The sequence below is a fragment of the Procambarus clarkii genome, chromosome 13, assembly GCF_040958095.1.
Source record: "Procambarus clarkii isolate CNS0578487 chromosome 13, FALCON_Pclarkii_2.0, whole genome shotgun sequence".
Taxonomy (NCBI): Eukaryota; Metazoa; Arthropoda; class Malacostraca; order Decapoda; family Cambaridae; genus Procambarus; species Procambarus clarkii.
The window spans coordinates 8,756,829-8,768,577 of NC_091162.1; positions in this window are offsets into that span (position 1 = coordinate 8,756,829).

The window sequence follows — 11,749 nt, forward strand, 5'->3', positions numbered from 1 at the left end:
CAGACCGTGTGCGCTATGATTAACACAACAGTTTAATAGAACACTTATATTCCACACGCTCGTCAGAGAGAAAATACATGAATCCATGATTAATTGAAAGCACAATACTTACAAATTACAGGTTTATTAAATTAGACCAATTAGTTCACCTTAACTTGGGGGCAATTACGCTTACTCTAACGAGGGTAGTAACCCAACCAGCCAATGAGCAGCGTTCGACATTGCAAGTCAAACACACGTATCAACTTCATGTTGTTGTTGTTGTTTAAGATTAGCTACATAGAAAAAAAAAAGTTCCAGGTAGCACGGGCTATGGTGAGCCCGTAATTCTATCAACTTCATATTATTATATCAACTAGGGGGCTAGGGACACGGGGGTGTCCCATGGTTAAGGGAGGGGGGAAGGGGTAATGGGGTGGAGGTGTGGAGAGAGGGAGGTTTTTAGTGGGTGGTCTTCACCTAGATGGAATGGTGCCCAACCACTTGGGGTGGACGGTAGAGCGACGGTCTCGCTTCATGCAGGTCGGTGTTCAATTCCCCGACCGTCCATAAGTGGTTGGGCACCATTCCTTCCCTCCCCCGTCCCATCCCAAATCCTTATCCTGACCCCTTCCCAGTGCTATATAGTCGTAATGGCTTGGCGCTTTCCCTGATAGTTCCCTTCACCTAGATGCGTTTTTAGGAGGTTGAGCTTCGGCTCTTTGGGCCCGCCTCTCAACTGTCAATCAATTGGTGTTCAGGTTCCTGAGCCTATTTGGCTCTATCATTTGTATGGAGTCAGCCTCCACCACATCACTGCCTAATGCATTCTATCTGTTAACTACTCTGACACTGGACAAATTCTTTCTAATGTCTCCGTGGCTCATTTGGGTTCTCAGCTTGCACCTGTGTCCCCCTCGTTCGTATACCACCAGTGTTAAATAATCCATCCTTGTCCACCCTGTCAAATCCCCTGAAAATTTTATATGTGGTGATCATGTCTCCCCGAGCTCTTCTGTCTTCCTGGGATGACAGATTTAATTTCAGTAGCATTTCCTCTTAACTTATTCTTCTCAGTTTGTGGACCAGTCTGGTGGCATTCCACTGAACATTCTGTCTTGTGTATACTAGGTATGGACCCAAGGCTGGAGCTGCATACTTCAAGATTGGTCTGACGTAAGTGGTATACAAGGTCCTGAACGATTCCTTACACTAGTTTCTAAAAGCAGTTCTTACGTTCGCCAATCTAGCATATGCCGCTGATGATATCCTCTTGATGTGGGCTTCTTGGGATATGATCTTTCTCTACCTGATTCTTGTAAGATTTCTTTTCCCAACTGGTACCGTGTGTTCGGTTTCCTTTTCCCCTACACCTATTTTATTACTTTACACTTAACTGTGTTAAACTCTAGGGGCCATTTTTTTGGTATTACTCCAGGTCATCGTGTAGTCTCTTGGTATCTTCCACTGTCTTAATCCTTCTCATAATTTTAGCATCAGCAAACACCGAGAGGAATTAGTCTATAGTCTCTGGAAGATTGTTTACGAATATCAGAAACAGGATGGGTCCAAGTACAGAGTCCTGTGGGACTCCTTTAGTAACACGCTGAGGTCTCTCCCTCCTAACAGTTACTCACCGTTTCTGTTACCTACATAACCGGTCGGCCGGTTAGGGAACCGGTCGGCCGAGCGGACAGCACGTTGGACTTGTGATCCTGTGGTCCTGGGTTCGATCCCAGGCGCCGGCGAGAAACAATGGGCAGAGTTTCTTTCACCCTATGCCCCTGTTACCTAGCAGTAAAATAGGTACCTGGGTGTTAGTCAGCTGTCACGGGCTGCTTCCTGGGGGTGGAGGCCTAGTCGAGGACCGGGCCGCGGGGACACTAAAAGCCCCGAAATCATCTGAAGATAACCTCAAGATAACCCCTTATCCACTGGAGTACCTTACCTGTTGCTTCAGCCGCTTCCCCAACCCAAGCACCAGCCTGTTATGGGAGACTGTGTCAAAGGCTTTCTGACAGTCGAAGGAAATGCAGTCAGCCCACCCTTCTCTTTCTTGCCTAATTGTTGTCGCCTTGTCGCAGAAGACCATTAAACCTGTCAGACACGATTTAACTTCCCAGAACTTGTGTTGGCTGTGTGTTACTAAGTTCCTTCTCTCCAGATGCTCCACTAGTTTTTTATCCTCACAATCTTCTCCATCACCTTGCATGGTATGCAAATTAGGGACACTGGCCTGTAGTTCAGTGCCTCCTGTCTAGCCCCCTTCTAGTATATTTCGACTGTGGAAGCGGCGAACACTTGAAATCAGGACTACTTGGGAGCATAAAGAATTTAGATAGTATTGCAGACGATGAGTCACAATAACGTGGCTGAAATATGTTGAGACATCACAATCGACTTGAGAATGGTCCAGGACGGACCGAAACGTCGTCGTCCCTTCACTTTCTAGTGTGTGGTCTGGTCAACATTTAGATGGTATTGAAATATTTGCAATATCACAATCGACTTGAGAATGGTCCAGAACGGACCAAAACGTCGTCGTCCCTTCACTTTCTAGTGTGTGGTCTGGTTAACATTTAGATGGTATTGCAATATTTGCAATAGATACTCTAAGATAACTGTGTAGAAGTTAAGAGCAGCAATATAGTGCTGCGGCGTCCCTATAACCGTAAGGGTCTAACTAGCAGACCTCTCGCGATGTTCAAAAAGGAACTTCATTAACACCTCCGAAGGGAACGTGATCAATTAAGCTGGAACTCTTTCGTCAGACTGCGTGGAGAGGCGTTAGGCAACCTGTCCTCTTAAAAAGAACGTCGCTTTTGGCCGTTTGCCAGTATGGCCGAATTTGGACTTAATTTGAAAATGAAAAAAATATGAAAATAAATTTTGGATTTTTTTTTTTCAACAACAGTAAGTTAAGGGTCCTCTGATAGGTTAGGTGGGCAGGAAATTCTCATAAAGTTTCAAAACGTTATGAAAAACGTTAATTTAAAGTGTCCTCTTATAACCTCTACGCGTACGCCGGACGACTCAAATAGAAAACGGAACAGAACGTCACTTTTGTGAGTCGATTTCATTTCAAATTACGTCCAAATTTGGCCATAGTGCGCATACGAGCGAAAAGTGACGTTATTTTTAAGAAGACTGGTTGAACAGCCTGGTTGACCAGTCAACACTAGGCCTAGTCACAGATCAGACAATGGAGACATTGATTCTCAGAACCACATTCAAGATAACTTCAAGGTAAGATAGCAACTGCCTCTCCAGCCACAGAAGATCAGTCAACAGGAAACAAATGTCTCAACATTTGAGATGTCGAACATCTTGAGCTCTGGTGAGCTTCTTTTTTTGAGCATGTGTCGCAGAGTGGGTGTCCCAGAGTGGGTGTCGCAGAGTGGGTGAGTGGGTGTCCCAGAGTGGGTGTCCCAGAGTGGGTGTCGCAGAGTGGGTGAGTGGGTGTCCCAGAGTGGGTGTCCCAGAGTGGGTGTCGCAGAGTGGGTGAGTGGGTGTCGCAGAGTGGGTGAGTGGGTGTCCCAGAGTGGGTGTCCCAGAGTGGGTGAGTGGGTGTCCCAGAGTGGGTGTCCCAGAGTGGGTGAGTGGGTGTCCCAGAGTGGGTGTCCCAGAGTGGGTGAGTGGGTGTCCCAAAGTGGGTGAAAGTGGACCAAAGTGGCAGAAATTAATTACCCCTTCTCAACTACTATGATTCTCCCCCCAGAATCTTGCCCAACCACTTGGACTAGACGGTAGAGCGACAGTCTCGCTTCATGCAGGTCGGCGTTCAATCCCAGACCATCTATGTGATTGGACCCCATTCCTTTCCCTCCGTCCCATCCCAAATCCTTATTCTGACCCCTTCCCAGTGCTATATAGTCGTAATGGCTTCACGCTTTCCCCCCCTGATAATACCCAGAGATCTTAACCATTCTACCGTCCACTTCGTAACTGTGAAGAGGGTTCAGAAAACAGGAAGAGCTCAGTAACATCAAGAATGAACAGAAGTTGCTTCACTCTCACGAACCAAAAATATTTCTACTAATATTGTGGAAAACTCGACATTTTGTTCCTATTAAAACGACGGTTGTGTTGGGACTAATGACTGGTTGGTGGAACAACCACACAGTTCTGTCGTTAATGAATTAATCAGTTGATTCAACGGCATGTGTTCACATTATCCTGTTAGCTGTATATCATTATAGAATAATAACATTGTTCACTCACTGCAACAAATCTGTATTAAGAATATCAATGATTATGTTGACCAGACCACACACTAGAAGGTGAAGGGACGACGACGTTTCGGTCCATCTTGGACCATTAACAAGTCGATACACGACTTGATAATGGTCCAAGACGGACCGAAACGTCGTCGTCTCATCTTTTGGTGTGTTTCTTGGTCATCAAATTTTCTCTTATTTTAATGCGTAGCAGATGTTGACCAGACCACACACTAGAAGGTGAAGGGACGACGACGTTTCGGTCCGTCCTGGACCATTCTCAAGTCGATTGATCTGCTGTAGCAGATGTTTGTAAACAAGGGACCAGATTCACGAAAGCACTTACGCAAGTACTTACGAACGAGTACATCTTTCCTCAATCTTTGACCGCTTTGGTTACATTTATTAAACAGTTTACAAGCATGAAAACTTCCCATTCAACTGTTGTTATTGTTATAAACAGCCTCCTGGTGCTTCGGAGCTCATTAACTGTTTAATAATTGGAAACAAAGCCGCCAAAGATTGAGAAAAGATGTACAGGTTCGTAAGTGCTTGCGTAAGTGCTTTCGTGAATCTGGCCCAAGGCGTTTTGGAGTCGGCAACTAGCGAGAACTGAGCAGGGTTGACTGGTAATAACTTTCCCGTACGTCAGGCTGCGAGCAGCCGCGTCCAACAGCCTGGTTGATCAGTCCGGCAACCAGGAGGCCTGGTCGACGACCGGGCCGCGGGGACGCTAAGCCCCGGAAGCACCTCAAGGTAACCTCAAGGTAAGGTAAGGTACCCAAAGGCAAAATTTTCTGCTCTTGGGCACTTCAAGGAAACAGACTCTGTCTCCAGTATTACATGAGATTAATCCTGTTATTTTGTAACCATCGTTTGCTGCTTCTCTGGGAGTCAATGGCAGCATGTCCTCTGTCTTCCAGGGTTGGCGGGGAGGAGTTGGTCGAGCGGAATGGCTTGTTTACCTTCTACAAGTTGCTTGTTTACCTTCTACAAGTTGCTTGTTTACCGTCTACAAGTTGCTTGTTTACCTTCTACAAGTTGCTTGTTTACCTTCTACAAGTTGCTTGTTTACCTTCTACAAGTTGCTTGTTTACCTTCTACAAGTTGCTTGTTTACCTTCTACAAGTTCTCATGTGTCACCAAGCTCTCACAAGTCGAACCTGGCTCAGGGCCGGACTTGTGGAGTAGAAGAACTCCCAGAACCCCATCAACCAGGTAGAATCCAGATAGAGTGGTAACTGGTAATTGGAGTGCCACTCAGGAGCAAATCACCCTGTTAATGGTTCGGTTTTATAAAAATTTAATTCCCTCTAGAATTTAATTATTAATTCCGACCGGTGCATTGATTGCCAGGTGGTGTTTACGAATTCATTCAATGGTTAATGAATAAGGAAAACATTTTTAGAGTTTTCTTTACACATTCTGATAAACGCATTTCTGACTTGAAGACTGAGATGTATTTGTCAAAGAAATACATTATGAGATAAAGAATAGACATTGTGCTGTATTTTTATACATTCTATGTCTATTATCTTTGATTTTGATCCATGTTATCTCCTGTCACAAAATATTATACTGGAACAATATTATAATAGATAACAATAGATAATATTATAATAGGTGACAAAGGAATTTAATGGTTTTCAGGTGATTTATTGTCGAATAAAAAAATGATGGATATCGCGTATTTATCAACACTAACGTATTTCAACCACGTTTGAAACATTTCATTTGGCAATGCAACAAGTTTGAATTCGTGACTGGGTTTTAGTTGTGTAGGGCAGGTAGTCCACTACGGGCTCACCATAGCCCGTGCTACTTGGGACTTTTTGTCCCAAGTAGGGAATCTTAAACAACATAGGCCTGCTGTTAATAGGGTAGGCCTTGGCTTACATGTCCAAGATGGACCTGCTATACAAGAGGATATTTAAAACACAATTACATCACCATTTTCAAATTGCGAGGAATGAGGTGAAAACTTTCAATCACAATCACTGGCGGGATCACAATCACTGGAGGATGACCTAAGATAACTGGGTCACCTATACACAAGCCACCTCAACCCATCCTCCTCTTTAGACAGTACCTATTGTGACAGTCGTCAGTAGTCACGAATTCGTAGGTACTTACTTTTTAGATAGTAGTATACTGACTAGTGAGGAATTCTTTTAAAATAAATGAAGCTTAAAAGCTTACTTAAATTTTCCTAGGCCTAGTATAGCACACATATGTACTATATATGGCCTCAGATATCGTGTATTAGGCCTAGGAAGGTTAGGTTAGTTTAGTTTAAATTTTAAAATTTTGCCCCGAGGGGCGAGTTTATTGGGCAGCGCCACTCATCCTGTGAGTGGACACACCGCCATAGTGACAGTATTGGGCAGCGCCACTCATCCTGTGAGTGGACACACCGCCATAGTGACAGTATTGGGCAGCGCCACTCATCCTGTGAGTGGACACACCGCCATAGTGACAGTATTGGGCAGCGTCACTCATCCTGTGAGTGGACACACCACCATAGTGACAGTATTGGGCAGCGCCACTCATCCTGTGAGTGGACACACCGCCATAGTGACAGTATTGGGCAGCGCCACTCATCCTGTGAGTGAACACACCACCATAGTGACAGTATTGGGCAGCGCCACTCATCCTGTGAGTGGACACACCGCCATAGTGACAGTATTGGGCAGCGCCACTCATCTTGTGAGTGGACACACCGCCATAGTGACAGTATTGGGCAGCGCCACTCATCCTGTGAGTGGACACACCGCCATAGTGACAGTATTGGGCAGCGCCACTCATCCTGTGAGTGGACACACCGCCATAGTGACAGTATTGGGCAGCGCCACTCATCCTGTGAGTGGACACACCGCCATAGTGACAGTATTGGGCAGCGCCACTCATCCTGTGAGTGAACACACCGCCATAGTGACAGTATTGGGCAGCGCCACTCATCCTGTGAGTGGACACACCGCCATAGTGACAGTATTGGGCAGCGCCACTCATCCTGTGAGTGGACACACCGCCATAGTGACAGTATTGGGCAGCGCCACTCATCCTGTGAGTGAACACACCACCATAGTGACAGTATTGGGCAGCGCCACTCATCCTGTGAGTGGACACAGAGCCATAGTGACAGTATTGGGCAGCGCCACTCATCTTGTGAGTGGACACACCGCCATAGTGACAGTATTGGGCAGCGCCACTCATCCTGTGAGTGGACACACCGCCATAGTGACAGTATTGGGCAGCGCCACTCATCCTGTGAGTGGACACACCGCCATAGTGACAGTATTGGGCAGCGCCACTCATCCTGTGAGTGGACACACCGCCATAGTGACAGTATTGGGCAGCGCCACTCATCCTGTGAGTGAACACACCGCCATAGTGACAGTATTGGGCAGCGCCACTCATCCTGTGAGTGGACACACCGCCATAGTGACAGTATTGGGCAGCGCCACTCATCCTGTGAGTGAACACACCACCATAGTGACAGTATTGGGCAGCGCCACTCATCCTGTGAGTGGACACACCGCCATAGTGACAGTATTGGGCAGCGCCACTCATCCTGTGAGTGGACACACCGCCATAGTGACAGTATTGGGCAGCGCCACTCATCCTGTGAGTGGACACACCGCCATAGTGACAGTATTTGGCAGCGCCACTCATCCTGTGAGTGAACACACCGCCATAGTGACAGTATTGGGCAGCGCCACTCATCTTGTGAGTGGACACACCGCCATAGTGACAGTATTGGGCAGCGCCACTCATCTTGTGAGTGGACACACCGCCATAGTGACAGTATTGGGCAGCGCCACTCATCTTGTGAGTGGACACACCGCCATAGTGACAGTATTGGGCAGCGCCACTCATCTTGTGAGTGGACACACCGCCATAGTGACAGTATTGGGCAGCGCCACTCATCTTGTGAGTGGACACACCGCCATAGTGACAGTATTGGGCAGCGCCACTCATCCTGTGAGTGGACACACCGCCATAGTGACAGTATTGGGCAGCGCCACTCATCCTGTGAGTGGACACACCGCCATAGTGACAGTATTGGGCAGCGTCACTCATCCTGTGAGTGAACACACCGCCATAGTGACAGTATTGGGCAGCGCCACTCATCTTGTGAGTGAACACACCGCCATAGCAACATGTACAACACTCCCCAATAGGAAGAAAACCCGCTGGGTTGTTCATCCTGTCACTTGTACCCAGACACAGCTGGGACTTGCTTAACTGTCTCAAGTGAACAGCTTATCAAACTAGAAGATTAACATCTGTCAACCCTTAAAAGCTTACGTTATCTTGCGGGTGCAAAATGGGGAAATCTTTTAAGAACAGTATCAATATTTGACAAATAGTGTTTTCCTAACTCAAACAATGTGGGGTTTATTATTCTACACATATTCCTAATGTCTCTCAGGTGTTCACATTCACGTAGATAGTGGTCAAGGCGGTGTCCATCACTCTCACCACAGATTCTGCAACTTCGCTGATCAACTGTTGTTTCCATTCCATATCTCCATGGATATTTGTATCCAAGACGGATTCTCGCTATTACTGACTCTCTCCCTCGTCCTCCTCCTCTTCGTCCATAATGACTGGGATTACCAGCTGCAACCATGTTGTACCATCGTACAGATTCACTGGTTTGTGCTTCTATCCTCCTTTCCTCAGTCACCTTGTCACGGTGATGTTGGCTGACAATACCTCTAATTTGTAGTAGAGTCTTGGGTATGAAGTATTCAATATGGTCTCCTTCAGCGCCTTCAGCAGCCAGCACATCTGCTCGTTCATTCCCACATATTCCAACATGGGAGGGGATCCCCAACATGGGAGGGGCTCCCCAACATGGGAGGGGGATCCCCAACATGGGAGGGGATCCCCAACATGGGAGGGGATCCCCAACATGGGAGGGGATCCCCAACATGGGAGGGGATCCCCAACATGGGAGGGGATCCACAGAAACTTGATGACTCTTCCCTGATTGGTAAGTACTCTCACAGCTCTCTTAATTTCAGCGGCTATTGCAAGATTTTCTGCCTGATTTTTACTTAGGCTTTGCAGTGCTGCTTTTGAATCGGTGCAAATCACTGCACCATTAGTGTTCCGTTCAAGAAACCTTAACGCCATAACAATGGCAGTTAGCGCTGCTTGCGTTGAAGAGGCATAGTTCTCAATACGCGCTTTTTCTTCATTTCTGCGTTGGAAAGTATTATCCTTGATTACCGTGTATGCTGCACCAGCCCTGCCATTGACAGGATTAGTTTAGTTTGTCAAAGCATCACAAGTAAACAATCGTTTTCCAGTTGGTCCAAACTCAATAGTTCGGATTTCTACTTTCGTTGTAGGTAGGTATATATACTATTGTCCTCATCGTTACTATAAGTACTACCAGAACAAGAGAAACACAAGCTGGGTTTGGAGGTGGGTTTGGAGGTGGGTTTGGAGGTGGGTTTGGAGGTGGGTTGGGGTCCACCCCCCCCCCACCTCAACCCATCCAGACCTGCCACTCTCCCTACCCATAGCCCCCCACCCCACATCCCCCAGCAAATATTCCAGGGGAAGCCAACCCTTCAAGAAGCCAACTTAACCAATCCATCGCACCTAAATCATTTGATTTAGGTGCATTATTTAATTATAAATAAATCTAAGAGCGGATTTACCTTCTGAACTTGGCTGAAATTGGAATAACTTGAGAAGTTATTCAAACAGCATTTGAGAAGATCAAGATGATGACGTTAGAACTTACGCAAAATAAAGATTTATATCAGAAGCTTGGAACTTCAGGTAATCCTTCAAGGTGGGTTCTTTAAGTGGAGAAAAGAGTTTGGGGGAGTGATTACTGTGGGTGTAGCATGCACATGACTGTAAAGCTGCCGCCCAGTTGGGTGGGTGTGGAGCACATGACTGTAAAGCTGCCGCCCAGTTGGGTGGGTGTGGAGCACATGACTGTAAAGCTGCCGCCCAGTTGGGTGGGTGTGGAACACATGACTGTAAAGCTGCCGCCCAGTTGGGTGGGTGTGGAGCACATGACTGTAAAGCTGCCGCCCAGTTGGGTGGGTGTGGAGCACATGACTGTAAAGCTGCCGCCCAGTTGGGTGGGTGTGGAGCACATGACTGTAAAGCTGCCGCCCAGTTGGGTGGGTGTGGAGCACATGACTGTAAAGCTGCCGCCCAGTTGGGTGGGTGTGGAGCAAGACTAGTAACTGTGTGACTCACCATAGATGTAAAGTGCCTTAAATATAGTGACTGTTGTGAGTCTCTTGTTGAATCACTTGTGATATAAAAAGATTATCGATGTGTATTTGTATTCGTGTAAATGATTGTGTATATGTGTACATGATATATAACATTAATTATTGTGTAACTAGCTTCAAGAGATTGTTACTTGCTTAGCTAAACGAACTATGGGGTTCAGTTCCTGAACCCATTATGCAGCCCGTCCTCCAAACAAAGACCCGAAAGTGATTCCATCCACCCACCAACCCCATCTGTTTATGAATGAAAAACGGTTTACACACGACTCACAACTGATTTCGTTCGAACACTTCCGGAACAAGTGCTTCACTCACGAATTTTGTTTGAACCACAACGCTATAAATGCTTCACCCACGTACTTCAAATACATATAATCGCCAACAGAACCTAAACACCTAACCTAACCTATGCCTATATATATATGCACAATATGCTAATATATTATAATATTAATTAATATTTGAGAAAATTCCCGTTTTGAATGAATTGCATGTAAAAATTTATGAATGCATCTGTGGGGTCGACCGCTGGATGGAATGGACTTGAGTCGAGGATGGGTTACAGCCTGTGCCTCTGTAACACTTTCCACCACCGCCAACGGGATGGGAATAGGGTGCATAATAAAGAAGAAATTGAAATAGGGTGGCGTTAAGGTGTTTTGACAAGGGCTGGCGATATGGTAGTGTGACGGGTTGTGGTATCGCAGCTACACTGAACCAAGATGGTATGGCTCTCTATCACACAAATAAATACAAAAATGCTGCTATTGTCCCTTGCAGTGTTTAAGTCGCAGGAGGAAACAAATGAAAATCAGGCGATGAGTCACAATAACGTGGCTGAAGTATGTTGACCAGTCCACACACTGGAAGGTGAAGGGACGACGACGTTTCGGTCCGTCCTGGACCATTCTCAAGTCGATCGACTTGAGAATGGTCCAGGACGGACCGAAACGTCGTCGTCCCTTCAATTTCTAGTGTGTGGTCTGGTCAACAAATGAAAATCACCAAATATATAATTAGAACAATTTACTGAAATATGAATGCAGAAAAAATGGCGCCTGAGAACACTTAGCGATAATATAACGCAAAGGTGGACAAGATAATATGAAAATTAATACAAAAATAAACTGTAAGAAAGTCCATGAATACAAAGGGGGCCTCGTAGCCTGGTAAGGGGGCCTCGTAGCCTGGTAAGGGGGCCTCGTAGCCTGGTAAGGGGGCCTCGTAGCCTGGTAAGGGGGCGTCGTAGCCTGGTAAGGGGGCCTCGTAGCCTGGTAAGGGGGC